This window comes from Xenopus tropicalis, chromosome 9 (assembly GCF_000004195.4).
Source record: "Xenopus tropicalis strain Nigerian chromosome 9, UCB_Xtro_10.0, whole genome shotgun sequence".
Taxonomy (NCBI): domain Eukaryota; kingdom Metazoa; phylum Chordata; class Amphibia; order Anura; family Pipidae; genus Xenopus; species Xenopus tropicalis.
In genome coordinates, this window is record NC_030685.2 from 69,837,582 (window position 1) to 69,856,723 (window position 19,142).

Here is a 19,142-nt window from a genome sequence, read left to right on the forward strand (position 1 = left end):
TTGTAAAGATTCTCAAAACTTCACTAAGCTACAAAATCAGCCCTAAATAACACTAGTTCAAAAATAAGAATGTATTATATATTTTATGGCAATGTTTAATGTTTAGAACTAGCCCATACAGCCAAGTCCATGTTCCAAGATTCTACTAGTGTTTAGTGTTGGATGCACAATGTAATATCGACAAGGATGATACTGTGCAGTAACTATGGCAGATAACACAAGATGATTGACACAGTGTAACACTAGTAGGGACGTTTCCCAGGGGAGTAGCCTCTTCTTTATGTAATTACGTTTGGGTCTTCTACATTGGAGTGCTGGGGACAATGGGGACAATGGAAGAGTTTGATGTAAGGTTAATATGCCCATTTAGAAAGCTCATTGCTATGAAGTCTATGCAATGAATAGTGAAAGATAATCCTGTGGAAATGAGGATTGTCCATGCAGTGATAGCTCAGTGGTTATAATCTTTCACCTTGTCATTTAAAGTAATGACAGAGTGAGTTGTATGTATGGCTGACATCAGTGGGCAATAAGTCTCCTCGTTGAGAAGTAACCAGAGTTGTGTACCCCATTTCTAAGTTTGTAACTGAACTATAATTTCCAATTTTTTTAATAGACAAAACAATTACAGTTTCTTTACATGATGACTAAAGCAAACACCAATAGAAATACTGTTTTGGCCTGATCATGGATAATTTTGTCAAGGCCGATTTCGTCAATTTCATCATTGCACTATGTGACCCAGTTTTGACTTTCAGGTAGAGAGTAGCCTTATGGGTTATACAGTAAGTGATGGGAAATGTACCCACGTTTAAAGCAACCCAGTGCTTGTAAAGTTGAATTTAGAAGCCCAATTTTAAACCAAAATTGCCTTTATTTTTACAGCACATTATATATGACAAGGTTCCTAATCTGGCTCCCCAGCCAGGTATTTTCATTCTTATTTCTCCAAGGTCTAACTCACCCCACCAAGAAAGCTTCTTTTCCTATCTCTCTCACCGCCACAAAGGCAACCTGCCCCCTACAGCCTACCGGTTTATTTCCTTCTTCAACAAACTTTATTATCAACTTGAACAATTCAGACAAAAGGCCGTTCACCTCATTACATGCTGGAGGTGCAGCAGTTTGTGTATCGACTGTACAAGGCACTTTTGCCATTAGGTAAGATGAGAAACGTGGCACCTAAAAGAGAAAGGAGAAAGACAGTTATGTTCTATTGCATCCGTAATTAAGCTTGGGGTGCCTACTCAAGGGGAACTATAAAGTCAAATTTAGGTAAAGTATTCAGTATGTCTTCTTCCAGTCTGCTTCACCTGTACACAATGAATAAGTGGTAAAACCAATTCTAGCTGTTCAGTACTGGTGCCAAATCAATATTCCTTTTCTGCACCTACACATTACAAGCAAAAGCTTCAGATATTCCATAGTAACGTGTATATTTATGTAAATATATTTTTAGAAACTTGAAATATTTGAAAGCTTGGCAACTATTGTGTAAACTTTACACAGATCTGAACTGTCAGGTTGATGCTTTAGGACATCGAATATTGCTTTTCCCTTTTTCTTCATTTTTAAATTAAATTAATATTGATAAAAAAAGGAAACTGCATCATTTTCTGTGCAGCTCCCTACATAAAATACCAACAAAGAATGTACTCTAATAATGTATAATAATTGTATAAATAACTTTTTTATATTTTATATTAAGGTTAATGAAATGTGGTCATAATCATGAACAAGAATTGAACCTTATCCCAGTCCCAGTGCTGTATCCCTAGAAGCAACTCAAGGTACAGCTTTGGATACATTCAGTTACATTATGCCTTGGGTGTTATCTGATGTAACTTACTATAATTACAATGGATACCAAGATTTGTTTGTTTATAGCAGACTTTCTGCAAACATAGAGCTAACCTCCCACAAGGGGGCTGGATAGAGGGGCACAGTCATAAGACCAGTGAAGATAAGTTTTAGGATAAATAAACAAAACTTAAATAAATAAAACTTTCTATGTAGAACATCTATGGAACTAAGGGGGTTCACTGTTGACAAGTTTTGTTAGGGCTCTGGCACATGAGGAGATTTGTCGCCGGCGATTTTTAAAAGAGCGATTTGGCGACAAGACGAGCGACAAGACGCCAATGCTAAATCAAATCGCCAGCGTCAAAACATACGAGGCTACTTCAAATCGCCTGCTGTTTCAAATCGCACACAGACCCTTTTCTGAGCGACTTGAGTAAACATGAGGGGGGTTAACTGTTGAGTGTACCATGGGTAGCAGATCGCCTGGAGCTCAACTCGCATGAAATCTCTTCGTGGGTATTGTCGTGGCAACTTGTCGCCAAAGCGCCAGGGGAAAAAAAACACAGGTGACAAATCTCCTTGTGTGCCAGAGCCCTTATATGTAACCTTTTTATGAGTCAAGAGATGCCCTGACTAAATGGAGGCCTTCAAAAGGGAGGAATGAACCTTCAAAAGGTCTAGAAGCCTTTGGTATAAAGGAGACATTTAGGGCGAAGACACACGGAGCTACTTCGTAGCAGCTACTTGTCACAGTTACTAAACCCCACAAAATACCCTGCCATAGACAATACTGAGAATCGCCTCTGCTAAAACATATGAAGAGACAATTATCAGTAAATGATTAGCATTGTCTATTTTTGTAGCCATGACAAGTAGCTGCTACTAGTAGCTCTGTGTGTCTTTACCCTTATTGGGTAAGAAAATCATTTAATGATCTATGGATAGTATAGCTTCTGCCAAGGCAAATTCTAAAATGAACAGGAAATTATGGCTGGACCCTCAGTTGTACTGTGTATATCCAAAAAACTTATACCACTGGTGAGGCATGAGAAGTGGTTTAAAGGGACACTCTCATGATTTTTATGGTGTACTTTTTTAAAATGTTATTCTTGAACCAACAAATGTATTTTTAGCTGTAATATTGGTGTGTAGGCGCCATCTCAGTGCATTGTGCCTGAGTCTGAGCTTTCAGAAGGAGCCGGTGCTACACATTAGAACTGATTTCAGCTAACCTATTGTTTCTCTTACCCCCATGTAACTGGAGGAGTCCCAAGCCGGACTTGGATTTCTTACTATTGAGAGCTATTCTCATACCTACTGGGAGCTGCTATCTTGCCCCCTTCCCATTGTTCTGCTGATCGCCTGCTGTGAGGGGAGTGATATAACTCCACAATTCAGTAACGTGTCCACACCAACACCACTAGGAATCATTTTCACTCAAGCAGTAAGTAGTGCTTAGTGTTGGTCCATGAAGTTAAATAAAAGGCATAAGGCCTTCCCAGAGACCATTTTTCATGCATATGTGGCTCACTAACACTTTATACATCTGAGTATGGGTCACAAGTAAAAAGGTTGGGAATCCTTGACCTAGAATATGCCCTAAACACTGATGGCTGGCTTATAACATAATTTGGGTCAAGAATGTCATGCTGCACTGGCTACAGTACCTTGGAATGCAAGGAAAATTGGTCAAAAATCCCAGTCTCAAATGCCATCAAAGTAATGCAAACTCTGTTGGACCTTCACCCACCAACACTCTTAAGTTGCTCTTCTCTATAGAACATACAAACAGAACAACGTGTGATTTGTTGCTACTGCATTTCTACTTTGCAGCTTTATGCTAATAATACATTCCAACAGGAACAATGGCAACGGCCAGTGGGCATCAACCAAGATCCAAAACTTCACCAAACTCTTCTTTTATCTTCTTTATGTTGATTGCATCTTTGCCAATATAAAAATGCATTACTAATGGGTTTTTAGTTGACTTCTAACAGCTAAAGGCTTCATTTGGAAAGCAGAAATTTGTGTCCCTAATGTAGGGCTCATGGGATATTGATTGTTGGAATGTATTTGGGATTACACAATGGTGGCCAAATGGTGTGTGTAGCCAGGGGTCCAGGTGTACAAAGCTGCTTTCACTAGGAATCTGTAAACATTTTCATTTCAGGAGGCAAGGCATGGTTTCACAGCGTATTAGCCGATCTTGTCTTTCACTCAGTGGGAGTAATCACTCTGTAATAAGATTGTGCCATTTCACTATACCTGCCTGGCAAATGAAACAAGAGCCCTTCAACTTTCATCACTTCTTATTTTAGCTCTAAATAAAATTAAACTGCAGCATTCTCATGTATTTGTACACAACCAAGATGGATGCTTTGGGCACTACAAGATGAAGCTAATATTTCCTTTACCTACAGGTCCCCTCTTGGAGTAAAACACATTCATTACCTAACAAGTACACGTAGCCCCAAATTTAAAGGGGCATATATATCATACATAGCAGCGTCACCCAACTCAAATGGGACACAAATGAGCAACCATACTGCTAGCATGCTGTAGTCCAGCAACCATACTGTTAGCATGCTGTAGTCCAGCAACCATACTGCTAGCATGCTGTAGTCCAGCAACCATACTGCTAGCATGCTGTAGTCCAGCAACCATACTGCTAGCATGCTGTAGTCGAGCAACCATACTGCTAGCATGCTGTAGTCCAGCAACCATACTGCTAGCATGCTGTAGTCGAGCAACCATACTGCTAGCGTGCTGTAGTCCAGCAACCATACTGCTAGCGTGCTGTAGTCGAGCAACCATACTGCTAGCGTGCTGTAGTCGAGCAACCATACTGCTAGCGTGCTGTAGTCGAGCAACCATACTGCTAGCGTGCTGTAGTCGAGCAACCATACTGCTAGCGTGCTGTAATCCAGCAACCATTCTGCTAGCATGCTGTAGTCCAGCAACCATACTGCTAGCATGCTGTAGTCCAGCAACCATACTGTTAGCATGCTGTAGTCCAGCAACCATACTGCTAGCATGCTGTAGTCGAGCAACCATTCTGCTAGCATGCTGTAGTCCAGCAACCATAGTCCATCCTTCAGGGCCATTGGTCCAATTAATGCAAGAATATCTTCTTGCATTAATTAAAGTCTTGCGGAATCAGTTTAAACTCTATTCTTGGTGTCATATTATCATTGCTGTAAAAATCAAATAATGTTTTTCTAGCTGATCATCATTATATCTTCCCTTTTTTAATTTTCATTACAGTGTAATATTAGCAATAAAAATTGCTCAGTTCTATGAATATGTTGGATATCAATGAAAAGACTAACACAGCTATCAGAGGGATCACTGCCAAGGGCCTGCAGTCAAGTTAGGGTGAGATTTGGGGAGAGCTGATATTTTCTTCTAGATAAAAATGAAACCTTAAGTAAAACCTGTGGTAAAAAATCATTTGATTCATGGATCTTTGGATAAATAACTTATAGCCAAAACATAAATTGGCACATGGGGCTTGAACTTTGTGGCCTGCCCACTATTATGTGCTTGCCATTGTCCTCTGCTCCACTAGATTCCTCTACTTTCTTATGTCCAGTTTATGTTGGATTAATTGCGCAAGATATAGCAAACAAAGTTATTTTCCACATATATTAGACTGCACATAACCTATATTTACCCACAGTATGTACATAACACTGGAATGAGACACTACAAATTGCACAATAATCTAACATATAATGAAGGTAGAGGCATGCTGGGAGCTGTAGTCCAGTAACATTAAGGTTGTATTCTTAAAGGGGTTTAAATCCTAACATAACACTGCGCCCCCTAGTTTTGCTATAGAAGTTGCCAAAAAACGTAATTATAGATTATACAAGAAAAATCACCAATAAGAATTCTACTGATCAAAAACTTCATTATAAATGCAAAATAATTGACCAATAAGAATGCTGATTCCCAGCACTGTGTCAGGCATCTTGCTGTTATCTTACATATAGAGATAATTATGTCATTTTTTCCCTTCATTATATGACACAGGAATGAGACATGGGGATAAAGGGCAGACTTGTTCAGTGCTGGGAAACTGTGCTTAATGCTCCCAACTCCAATTGCTGGAACAGAGAACAGGGAGCCAGATTTACACAGATCAGCTGGGATTCTCATTGGAGGATTTCTTGAATTTTAATGCAGCCGTTGGCCTTCAAGGAAAGTTTTGGAAAAGTTTTATTGTGCAATATTGCTTTAAGAATACAACCCTGATGTTGTTGGACTACAGCTCCCAGCATGCCTCACCCTTCATTATATGTTACATTATTCTGGGATTTGTAGTCCAGCAACAGTTGAGTAAAGTTTGGTTGAGCCGTGCGGCACAGCAGGGTTTAGTGTCCCTTTAAATTAATATATTTGACTCTGTCAGGAAATAAAAATCAGAAAACATAATGGCTGACCAGACTATAAGACCAATTTGTTCCTTGGTACAGCCATTGGCTTCTCCTGTGGGACTTGATGTCATTAGTATTGTCATACAAAAATGCATCATTTTTTTATTCTAAGTAGTATATACAGTAGGGAAGACAAATAACACCTCTGATATGTGAATTGCCTATTAATTTCTGTAGCTTTGAACTTGCCATATTCACAGCGGAATTAAAAATCTGTGTATTTATGAATCTGTTTCCCATTAAGAACGTGTCTGCCGCTTCACATTCACGACATTCTGCTGTTTACCCGCATGGAACAGAACAACAGGGCGCTGTCACAGCCTATCCGGCTCATACTCCTGTCGTCCAATTAAGGGCTTGTTTATAAAGTATTCAGTGGGAAAGATTCTCGCAGTTCTACACCGCTGTAAACTTGCCCCTGGGAATGATTTCTGGCTAATCACTTTAGTCTGGGAGATAGTTAAGCGTTTACACGCTAAAGGAGCCTGAAGCTTTTCACAAAGTAAAATGTTGCCCATGATGACAGTCTCAGTAGCACAATGATCAGCCATAAAGCGCTAAGCCCTTGGGAAATTTATTTCTTGTTCTTTTCCGGCCCATCTCCTATCCTTATCCATAGTAGGCTTCTGTAGACCATAGACCCCCCTCTGTGTTTTTTAGTCTGCTGTCTCTACCTATTCAATGTGTTTGTGTCTTCTGCCCCTCGTCTCAGTTTGTATTTGTTCACTGCCAAACCTAAAGCCTGTTTATCCTTCCAGTACCTTGAACAAATGGGAGTAATTTATCATAGCTAAAAAGTACTAGTGTGAATGCATTATGAGTACTTTTTGTATAGGACTGACAGTGAGGGGCCATTGCCAAAATACTGTATGAGCAAATTATGTGCTAAGCTATGCCGATGACCCAGAAAGCAGAAAAGCATATAATAATGTAACCCTTTCTTGGCACACTCTATACGAATTGGATTACACTCACTTCTCTGGGCTGTGCTTACTTGCTTATATCAGAAGGCTGAATTCTCCTTACATATGAAAGATACTGGGGAAGTGGGATTTACCGTGCGGTGTCTCCACCTAGTGGACACTGAGGAGCATGCCTCAGGGGAATTCCACTAGGAAAATAAATCACACACAGTTTTGCAGCAAAGATAAACTTTATATAGCAGTAAAGAAAAATGTAACAATGTAACAAGGCAAACAATATGACCCTGCTTTGGGAAACCCATGTGGTTTTTACCACGACTTCTGGAGTCTGGAGCTCGATGCAAAGCAGAGCACACGTGGCTGGTTACTCCCTCCGGATCTGGTTCTCTCTGACTAGCAGTACAGCAGGGCCTCCCTTTATAACCTTCTGGCCCCACCCCTGATTTTTGGCTCTAAAGCCAGGCACTTGCTAGATCCTCCCTTTCTCCAAGAAATGCACTGGGACTCCCAGCCAATTGGATTTCTCTCCAGTCTGTAATTGGCTGGATGATGTCACAGACAGAAAAACAGGGGAAAGGGTTCCCCATCAACACTAAGGGGCACATTTACAAAAGCACGAACGCTCGAGCGTTCATGCGAATGCTCCGAGTGTATTTTTGCCGATTTTTTCGGGCGTCCGCACGACTTTTTCGTACGGCGCACGACTTTTTCGTACAGCGCACAACTTTTTCGGACGTTTGTACGAAAAAATCGGAAAGGTTTTACCGCTGTCTACAATTGTTCGGTAAGAAAATTTCGTGATTTTCGGATCGCCAATACGATATTATCGTGACTAATACGATTTTTTCGTAAGCATTTTCGTGATATTTGCGATCTTCCGAAATTTTCATTTCAATACGATTTTTTCCCATTCGTGATTCGGATTCGTGGATTAGTAAATGTGCCCCAAACTGTAGATATTAGTATCACAATAGCCTTGGATATTCTGATTGTTCAAGAACTCATCCAGGCCCCTCTTAAAGGCATTAACAGAATCTGCCATTACCCCATCACTAGGAAGGGCATTCCCCAACCTCACTGCCCTCACCGTGAAAAACCACCTACGCTGCTTCAAATGGAAACTCTGTTCCTCTAATCTAAAGGGGTGACCTCTGGTGCGCTGATTGTTTTTATGGTTTAGTTGCAGTCTCTGCACTCTCTCCAGCTCATTAATATCCTTCTTAAGGACTGGAGCCCAAAACTGCACTGCATACTCAAGGTGAGGCCTTACCAGGGACCTATAAAGGGGCAAAATTATGTTCTCATCCCTTGAGTCAATGGTCATTTATCAACACTGGGCAAATTTGCCCATGGCCAGTAACCCATGACAAGCAATCAAATTGTTGCATATATTGTTTTACCTGCATCTGGCTTAAAAAAAGCCAATCAATGGTGACTCTTTCCCCCAATCTCCAGCCTTCAGGGTGTGTCTGTATGTGTCTGTGTTGACCTCTAACCTATTAGGTGCATAACCCTAATTTTTGTCATTTAATGAGTTGCTTTCCATCTATTGATACTAATAGGAGATATAAACCCAAGACAAAAGAAACTGTAACCCTAAGCAACTTTGTATTACACATTAAATATACATTATCACTGTTAGAAGGTTATTGATAAATGTAACTGCGACTGTGTCTCTCCCTTTCTTTTCTCTGACCTGCTATTTCTGATTTTTGTGTGTAAATCCCCTTCATTATAATATCCAGAAGTAAAATGACTTGTTTTTTTTTTTTTTTGCTTCTGTGCTAATTGCTTTCCGAATTACCAACTCATAACGAATCGGTAGGCGGCATCTCGGCCTGGAACAACACCCGCTGACAGAGTTGCGTTAGTGGCGAGTTACTGTGACAAATGAATATTATGCCATAGATTAAGTCAGGCACGGCAATAGTGGGACGCCTCCTTCTGTGCTTGTTTACATTCCTTGTATAATTAAGCCCCAAAGGTCCCTCTGGGGCCCAAGGGGTTAATTCTATTCTTGGTTACGGTGACAGCGTTGGTAAATGTTTCTGGCAGCGGCGGTGCTGTAATAAGCTCTCGGAATGCCTTTAAGCAGGGATCGGCCGCCTGCGCTTCTCAAGCTGTTACTGAATTAAGGCTCCCAGCGTCCTCCACCAAGTGAAGGAGATGGGGAGAGATTGCCTAAGGAGCGGCATTATGTTTGGCTGAGGGAGCACATTGCTCTGTTTAATCAATATGCGTGTCTGTGCGCTGCTGCTAGCCAACCCACGTGCCGGCATAGCCCGGAACAAGGCTGGGATCATTCTATAACATGTGGGTCACACCCAATCCTTCGCCTTCCATGTGGATTTCTTATAGAATTCTTGCACCACTATATTAATGTTCTAATATATTTACTTGGGTATCATTATACAGGTATGGGATCCGTTATGCGGCAGCCGGATAAATTGGATCTCCCATAGAGTGCATTTTAATCAAATAATTCAAAACTATAAAATATAATGAGGTGCAATGAGGCTGTGACCACAAAGTCCGTACAGACAACAACAAGAGCCCCTCTGCACTCTCCCATTATCAATATATATAGGAATTTAAGACATTCTATGTATTAAGCTACCAAGCAATGTCCTCCCCTTTAAGCAAAACAGGGATTGTTTGTCCATATATTGCAATATACTTCAAGTCATCCCCGGTCTGACCAGTCCTACACTCACTTTTATCTTATTCATTAAGAATACTAAGTTGCAGGTAAAACTCGTATATATTGATAATGGGTCAGTGCAGTGAGTGCTGTTTATATAAGTATATATATATAAACGAACAAAGAGGAGCACTACCCTTAACTGTAGGGCCAACGCAACTGTCTCAGGTGCAGGTAAAGAAAGTTATAAAAACAAAAAGTACAGCACTCACAGGAACTTCTCTGAGAGAAAATTCCAACGTTTCGAGCACCAGCTGTGCTCTTCCTCAGGGACAAACCACAGGGTCGGACTGGGCCACCTGGACACCGGGAAAAATCCTGGTGGGCCCCGGCTCTAGTCCCAGACCCGACCCTTGCAGGTGCTACCCCTGCCCAACCGCTCCCCCACTGACGTGTTAAATTTACGTGATCGGGGGCAGACGTCGGGTGGGGGGCCCTGCGAGGGGGGTTAGGTGACGCGGAGGGTGGGGGCACCTTCAGGGCCCCTGGGGCGGGGCCCCCAGTCTGACCCTGACAAACCATATATACTGTATATATATATATATTTAACAGCAATTCTTCTATTTATTCATTCATCGTGTGTTCCAACATTTTGGTCCCTCCTGGGACCTTTATCAAGGATAATTGGTTTAGAGGGCGGACACACAGCTATATATATATATATACACGTTGAGCAGGCACACTCAAATCCAGACTGGTTGATCAGCTGGTGCAGGGTCAAAATAACATACAAAAATTTTTAAAAGGACCCGCACTCCGATTTGCAGTGAATGAAGTGCATCTGTACAGCCAACTTTTCGGCCCACTTTAGTTGTATTTTCTTTATTAACACATTGTACAAAGGAAGTCTGATGTTTTAGTCCTCATTAGGACCTATATCAAAGATAAGGTGTATTGGGGGGGTACCAAACTGTGTGTGGGCTGCCTCCTGCCTGGTATTGTACAGGAATGCCTGATGCCAATGTTATTAATAGAGACAGAAGAAGGAGAACCAAGTATAGAAAGAAAGCAAGCCTACCTCTATCTGCCTTTATAGATCTGCCACCATGCTCAATGTATCCTACCCCTAAATCACTTTCATTCTGAATTATCCCATTGGTCAGGGAAACTGCCAGGGCACTTACTGCACAGAGTTTGAATTTTCTCCCAGTGTTTGTTTTCCTCCAGGTACCCCAGTTTTCTCACAGGTTAATTGGCTCCAATAAAAACGATCATAGCTAAAGTGATAGAGACCTTAGATTGTCAGCTCCGCTGGGACAAAGATTTATGTGAATGATGTAAAATCTCTGTAAAAGACGTCGGCGTTATTAATAAATAGAATTATAATATTGCTTGAAAGAAAAATAGGTGAAAATAAAAACACTGATATTTAAGATTTCAAATAACTAAACAGTCATTAGTGGAAACTATAAAATATTGTGAAATAATTTGCCCTCATTTTATAGGAACACAGCAACATTTTTCAGGAGCCTGGCTTGTTTTTAACAAATGTGTTATACAAATACTCCCTCTGGTGGCTGTTACTGGTTATTGCTTCTCCCAGTGAAAATGGGTTGAATGTGTACTGTTTTGCTGGTAAATATCTAATACATCGCTTTATCTGGTTCTTTTCTGGTTCTTTATAGCCACCACTTTTATACTGCCTTTTGCAGTATACGCTTTGTTTGGAGGAATAGGAAATGTAATAAGAAGCATTCATGAAGGGTTTATTTTTACATTTTCACAATATACTTTTTTTTCCAATGTTTGCCACTAGAGGGCAAACTAATCCTGGTATGAAAAATTTTAGGATTTTACAGCTACAGCCATTTGGGATCCTGAATAAGGGAAGTGGCCTTGAAAATCTCATAATATATCAGTGAATAGGAGTTGTTTGCAACACTGTAGAGGTGCAATGTGAAGTAATAAAGTAAACTGTAGTGAGAGCCAAAACCAACCCTAAACAAACTCATCATAAGAACAATGGGAGGAGGACAGAGGCAGTTGCTTTGAGCCCAAGGCAGGCCTGGACTAAAATGCAAAATAGGCCCCGGCATTTCAAGTACACAGAGGCCAAACAGCCCCCATGAGCCCAATAGATATTGACTATCTGTGGCACCTTACAGCAGCCCCTCTGGCATTTGCCAGAACCCACAGATTGCCAGTCTGGGCCTGGCCCCAAGTTTTAGAGGGCCTTGTCTGCTTGACCCCTCTGTCTGAAACTGTCTTTCTGATGTGGAAATGCTCTGGAGAAAATGATCAGTATATAAGGGCCACTTCCCTACCTAAGAGCACACATGGAGCTGGTGTTGGCTGTGTGTGCCGGGTCCCTCCGAAGATTTTTTTGTGGGAGGCACCAAACATGAGGTTAATGCAATGCTCTGATCTTTTACTGGCAAATGTGAGGTTAACGCAATGCTCTGAATCTCTTCTCTGCAGCTGATAAGCCCCTTATTTTTTGCTAGTCACCTGTGATAAATCGCTGCTACTGCAGGCAACATATCTCTCCGAAATGCCTTTCCACCCACAATAAAGTGCATTGCCAGTGGAAGGCATACAAGTTATTTCCTTTTCCGAAGTTGCCCGTAGGAGAAAACTTTGTAAATATTAAGCATTAAGCACAGTTACCTGTAGGCTACCAGTCCACATAGGAGCTATTAGGTAGCCAATTGCAGCTCTTAGTGGCTCTGTTTGGCATTATACTTGGCTTTTATTCATCCAAAACTTGCCTCTTTACCGGTATTTCAAGGGGTTGGGGAGCAACATGTTACCGACGAGCCACTGGTTGGGGATCACTGACTTGGGCCCTGGGGGATTCAGAAAACATTTTTCTGTGCAATGTTGCTTTTAGAATCCATTTATATGGCTGATTGTCTACAACTCCCAACATGCTTTTATTTTTAAATGGGAACTCCAGGTTTCCAACCAAAATTTGTTAAAGGGACACTAAACCCTGCTGTGCTGCACTGCTCAACCAAACTTTACTCAGCTGTTGCTGAACTACAAATCCCAGAATAATGTAACAAATAATGAAGGTTGAGGCATGCTGGGAGCTGTAGTCCAGCAACATCAGGGTTGTATTCTTAAAGCAATATTGCACAATAAAACTTTACCATAGCTTTTCCTGAAATCTCCAGGGCCAGCAGTTGCATTACAATGCAAGAAATCCTCCAATGAGAATCCCAGCTGATGTGTGTAAATCTGGCTCCATGTTCTCTGTTCCAGCAATTGGAGTTGGGAGCATTAAGCACAGTTTCCCAGCACTGAACAAGTCTGTCCTTTATCCCCATGTCTGATTCCAGTGTCATATAATGAAGGGAAAAATGACATAATTATCTCTATATGTAAGATACCAGCAAGATGCCTGACATAGTGCTGGGAATCAGCATTCTCATTGGTCAATTATTTTGCATTTATAATGAAGTTTTTGATCAGTAGAATTCTCATTGGTGAATTTTCTTGCATCTATAATTACATTTCTTGGCAACGTGTATAGCAAAACTAGGGGGCGCAGTGGGACAGTGTTATGGTAGGGTTTATAACCCCTTGAAGGCAGGCTGAGGACAGTCGGCTACTGTTACATTTTATTTGAGTCTCAAAATAGTCAGCCAGATCAGCAGGGGAACAGGGGGCGGGGCTTAGGGAACTGCTCCAAACCATATTATTACATAACAAATCATGAAAAGGCTGCATATTTTTTAATTGATGTATATTGCAAAGTTGCTTGAATTTATGTATACTTTTTACATAGCAAAATTGTGTTTAGGTGGTGTGTCCCTTTAATAATATACCAGAGAATGCTGCGAGTGTGTAGCCCAGTAAGATTTAGTAGATGTGCTATTCAGACATATATTTTGTGATGACAGCACATTCAGGTTTGGCTAACAATATTTTTGGTTAATAAATTATTTCCTGTCTGTAAAATAAATCTTTTTCCTGGAACAAAAGTGACACATTAGTAATTTGTAACTTGCACTTCGATATTTAAGCCAGGGAGAAACGTTTTAGACACCCATGAAAAATACATACATCCCGCTGAAATAAACAGGACAAAAACCCTAGGGGGTTTATTACGGATGTTCCATATTCAGCCAATGAGATTAGGAATGATATAGTGGCCTCTATATGGCAGCTTCCTGGAACTAAAAGTAAAAAGCTCTCCATGTTTACAGTCAGCATTTTCCCCCCATCCATTGAGAACCAGATCAATACTATACTTTTAGTGCTAATGGGGACATTTATCTTAAATGCACGTGCATTTGACTCAGAAGGAATTCCCCTCGAGTCTGTTTATGGCCTTTAAGCTCTCAGCGCTCAAAAGTACATGTATAGCTTATTGTTGTGCCTGGGGCTCGCCCAATGGCATCACTCAGTTACACAAATATGCTACAGGGTACCTTGTCTTATAGGGATCACATGGTTTTACATCAGATACATTCAAATCCGTGTACATGTGGACTGTGTTATGTCCAATAGGGCCAGAGATCATGTATAGCCTAGTAAACCGTAAATTAAAGTAGGTACATTAGAGGGGGAGTTATTATTTAGATTTAGATTTCATAACATTATCAGTTTTGTACTGCCAACATCAAAAAATGTTTTAAAGGACCACCCTATGCTGTTTTTTTGGGGCAGAAGCCAGAAAGAAAGGGCTACAGTACTAGCACTGATATCTCTTTTATTATTTCTGTCACATTGGGGTTGTAAACCCAACCGTATAGCTATCCCACTGCGCCCCCTAGTTTTGTTATAGAAGCTGTCGAAAAACTAAATTATAGATGAAAGAAAATTTATCAATAAGAATACTACTGATCAAAAACTTCATTATAAATGCAAGAGAAGTGACCAATGAGAATGCTGATTCCCAGCACTGTGTCAGGCATCTTGCTGTTATCTTACATATAGAGATAATTATGTTATTATTTCCTTTCATTATATGACACAGGAATCAGACATGGGGATAAAGGACAGACTTGTTCAGTGCTGGGAAACTGTGCTTAATGCTCCCAACTCCAATTGCTGGAACAGAGAACAGGGAACCAGATTTACACAGATCAGCTGGGATTCTCATTGGAGGATTTTTTTGATTTTAAAGCGTGGCTGGCCCTGGAGATTTGGTAAAAAGTTCTATTGTGCAATATTGCTTTAAGAATACAACCCTGATGTTGCTGGACTACAGCTCCCAGCATGCCTCAACCTTCATTATATGTTACATTATTCTGGGATTTGTAGTCCAGCAACAGCTGAGTAAAGTTTGGTTGAGCAGTGCAGCACAGCAGGGTTTAGTACCCCTTTAAACTATTATTCCTCCTCTCCTCCCTCTTTATTACCCTAGTCTCTTCTCTCTACATACTATATTCTTTCCTTCCATTTATTAAGCCGCTTTGTTCCCCATAGAAACAGAGAATTACCATGAAATAGGTCAAATATTTAAAGGGTACTAAACCCTGCTGCACAGTCCTGCTCAACCAAACTTTACTTGGCCATTGCTGGACTACAAATCCCAGAATAATGTAACATATAATGAAGGTTGAGGGATGCTGGGAGCTGTAGTTCAGCAACATCAGGCTGATGCCACACCAGGCGTAGGGCTGATTTTTTCGGCAAGCGGAAAAACGCTTGCCGAAAATTCAGCCCTACGCCTGCTACTTGTGCCTGCACCCGAATGAATGGGATACGCTCGGGTGCAGGCACATGTAGCCGATATACGCATGAAAACGCGAGAGAATGCAAAGTCTCTTTTTTTTTATGCATATATCGGCTACATGTGCCTGCACCCGAGCGTATCCCATTCATTCGGGTGCAGGCACAAGTAGCAGGCGTAGGGCTGAATTTTTTCGGCAAGCGGAAAAACGCTTGCCGAAAAAATCAGCCCTACGCCTGGTGTGGCATCAGCCTCAGGGTTGAACAAGAAATATGACATAATTATCTCTATATCTAAGATAACAGCAAGATGCCTGACACAGTGCTTTTCATTGACAGATTATTTTGCATTTATAATGAAGTTTTTGATTTTCTCCTTGATGAATTTCCCTGCATCTATAATTACGTTTTCCAGCAACTTCTACAGCAAAACTCGGGGGCCCAGTGGGACAGTGTTATGGTAGGGTTTACAACCCCTTTAACATCTATATATAAGTACAGCCCAATAGACTGGGACCTTATTACATTTACACATTTTCTTTTAAGAAGCAACTTACTGGTTACTTGGGGGGGTTAAACAGAAGCTGCCCCATTGTTTGCAGTGAATGGATGATAAATCCTCATGGGAGAACAGAGAAGAAATCGTTCCACTACAAATACTTAGGGTAAATTATTGATAAATACATGCTAACATCTCTTTAACAAAGAGGAAATGCTTGCAATTATCATTTAGGGTGCATTCTACAGTTACAGTTTCACTAGAATATACTAACCTGTTTGTTGAGTCAAAAAAGGGGCACGGGCGCGTCAAAAAAGGAGAGGCCACATCAAAAAGGGCATGGACGCACTTTTGCGCACATTTATCCAAGGAGATCGGCTTGCCACAATTCAACTTAAAACCAGTTATTGCATATGTTGGCCAGTAAAGAATCCACAGGTGCCTGTGGTGTATGGGATGTGCATTTCTGAGCAATTTAGATGCAATTGCATGGAAGTCTGCCTGGCATTTTTCTGGTGTTTGGCTGTGTCTATTGATGCTGGGCATTTAGATGCAAGTACAGGTTTCAGATCCGTTATCCAGAAACCCGTTATCCAGAAAGTTCCGAATTATGGAAAGGCTGTCTCCCATAAACTCCATTTTAATCAAATAATTCAGAATTTTAAAACTGATTCCTTTCCTCTCTGTAATAATAAAACAGTACCTGTACTTGATCCCAACTAAGATATAATTACCCCTTATTGGGGGCAGAACAGCCCTATTGGGTTTATTTAATGGTTAAATGATTCCCTTTTCTCTGTAATAATAAAACAGTATCTGTACTTGATCCCAACTAAGATATAATTACCCCTTATTGGGGGCAGAACAATCCTATTGGGTTTATTTAATGGTTTAATGATTCCCTTTTCTCTGTAATAATAAAACAGTACCTGTACTTGATCCCAACTAAGATATAATTACCCCTTATTGGGGGCAGAGCAGCCCTATTGGGTTTATTTAATGGTTAAATGATTCCCTTTTCTCTGTAATAATAAAACAGTACCTGTACTTGATCCCAACTAAGTTAAAATCAATGCTTATTGGAGGCAAAACAATCCTATTGGGTTTATTCAATATTTAAATGATTTTTTTAGCTGACTTAAGGTCTGGAGATCCCTTAAGTTCCCTTATCCGGAAAACCCCAGGTCCCAAGCATTCTGGATAACAGGTCCCATACCTGTACCTTTAGTGAAATGGGTTTAATATGCAACTTGTGGCGGGGAAAAGTGTGGGAACTGTGCCTGCAGACATACTGTATATAAGCCCTTATATCTCTTACTACATTGTAGGTTATTGTAAAATAAGACAAAAAAAAGAGGTGCTAACCCGGATCCGGAGTCTTCTTGGAGGTGACTGCCAGGTCCTGACCTGCTCTGCCCCAATTCCACCCCTGTCCCAGCATGGGTCCTCCACTGCTTCAGATGGTATTGTGGGACTTTGGGTGAAGATTGTATGTGGTTTAATAAAGTGGGTAAGTTAATATCCAGGAGACTCAGGACAAATACAGGGCAGTTGACATATCTGCAAAAGACATTTTTATCCACAAAGTAATAGAGATTATAAGAATACAAGGTGATCTGGGCTATGCACAAAGTCTCTTTGATTTAGACCTTAGTTACATAGGGAGGCATAAAATAATCACAGAGAAAACAAGCTTAATCCTTCAACCCCCAACCAAGATCGAGAGCCTGTATATTCTTATGGAAGGAAGCCAGTTATAACACTGGAGGGCACCAGAGAACGTGTTTCTTATATTATGGAACCTTCATTTCTAAATCATATCTCTTTTAATTCAACTTGAACAAAGGCAGTTGAAAGCAGGCAGGCAAAGTCATAAGTATTCCAAAGGCAAAACTAGACTTCCGCTGCCTAATGAAGGCACAGAGTAGCCCAGACTGCTCTGATTGATGAGTAACTTTATCTCTCATTTGATTAAGGTGCAACAAACATTCTAATATTTAGGCTTGCAGAATTCATTATCATCATTTCTTCAGTGATTCAGTGTTCTAGGGAATCAAGAGTATTTTTGTTTCCATGGCTGTGCATGTTCCTCTGTGGATTAGAGAATTGCAAGTAGAAATGTGCTTCTATAAATCAGGGAAGTCAAACTACTGTTGTTGTTAAACTACAGTTCAAGACATGAGTTTAATAGGAGCAACATGTTGGGCTCCCCTTATGGTGGTCCTCAATCAGCCCCTGCCTCACAGCTAAGCTTTTTTTAAATCACTTCACCGCCCCTTTTATATCACTTCCCTGCCCCTTTTGTCAATGCCTGTCCCTTTTGTGCTTGTCCCCCCCCCCCCCCCCCCCCCCCCCACCAACCCGCCAGGACTGTAGAAATAATTTAGAAAAGCGCCAACTCTAATGTCGGCTAAAGATATCAAAGTTATGGACAACCTAAATCCCCACACCCAAATCCACTAGCCAAATGTCCTGATGAAGAACTTGACAAGTCTCAGTCCATCTATCCATCATATGTACCGGTATGGGTCTGTTATCCGAAAACCCGTTATCCAGAAAGTTCTCCATTATAAGCACATTTTTCAAATTTTTCAACAATGATGTTCTTTTTCTCTGTAATAATAATATATTACATTGTAATTAATCCCAACTAAGATATAATTAATGCTCACTGGAGTCAAAACAATCATATTGGGGGGGGGGGGGGGGTTGAGGGAAGTATTTGGTTTTTGTTTGACTTATGTATAACTCTCTTTAATATCATGTCAACATATAACATTTTATATTTAGGGGACATATAGTGATTCTATAGAACTCCATCAAAATGAAATGAAGAAATGAAACTCAAAGGTAAGTTGGTTTGAAAAAGATTTATCCTCTCCTTCTCCTGCATCACATACATTAAACATGTGCCGGTGCATTTTCTGAGCCGAAAGACCCATTTGTGCTGACACATACATATGGCGTGCACAATTTAGCATGGCACTTTATTATTATTTTAAATGCCTGATGCCATCATTTTGGAAACTGAATTTAGAAGCTGAAAGTTTAAAGGGGCAGTATACTGTATATATAAAACAACATGAGTACAATAAATAGAACTTACAGATATTACAGTACAGTTGCAAGGGAATCACCAATGCTTATTGCTCAGC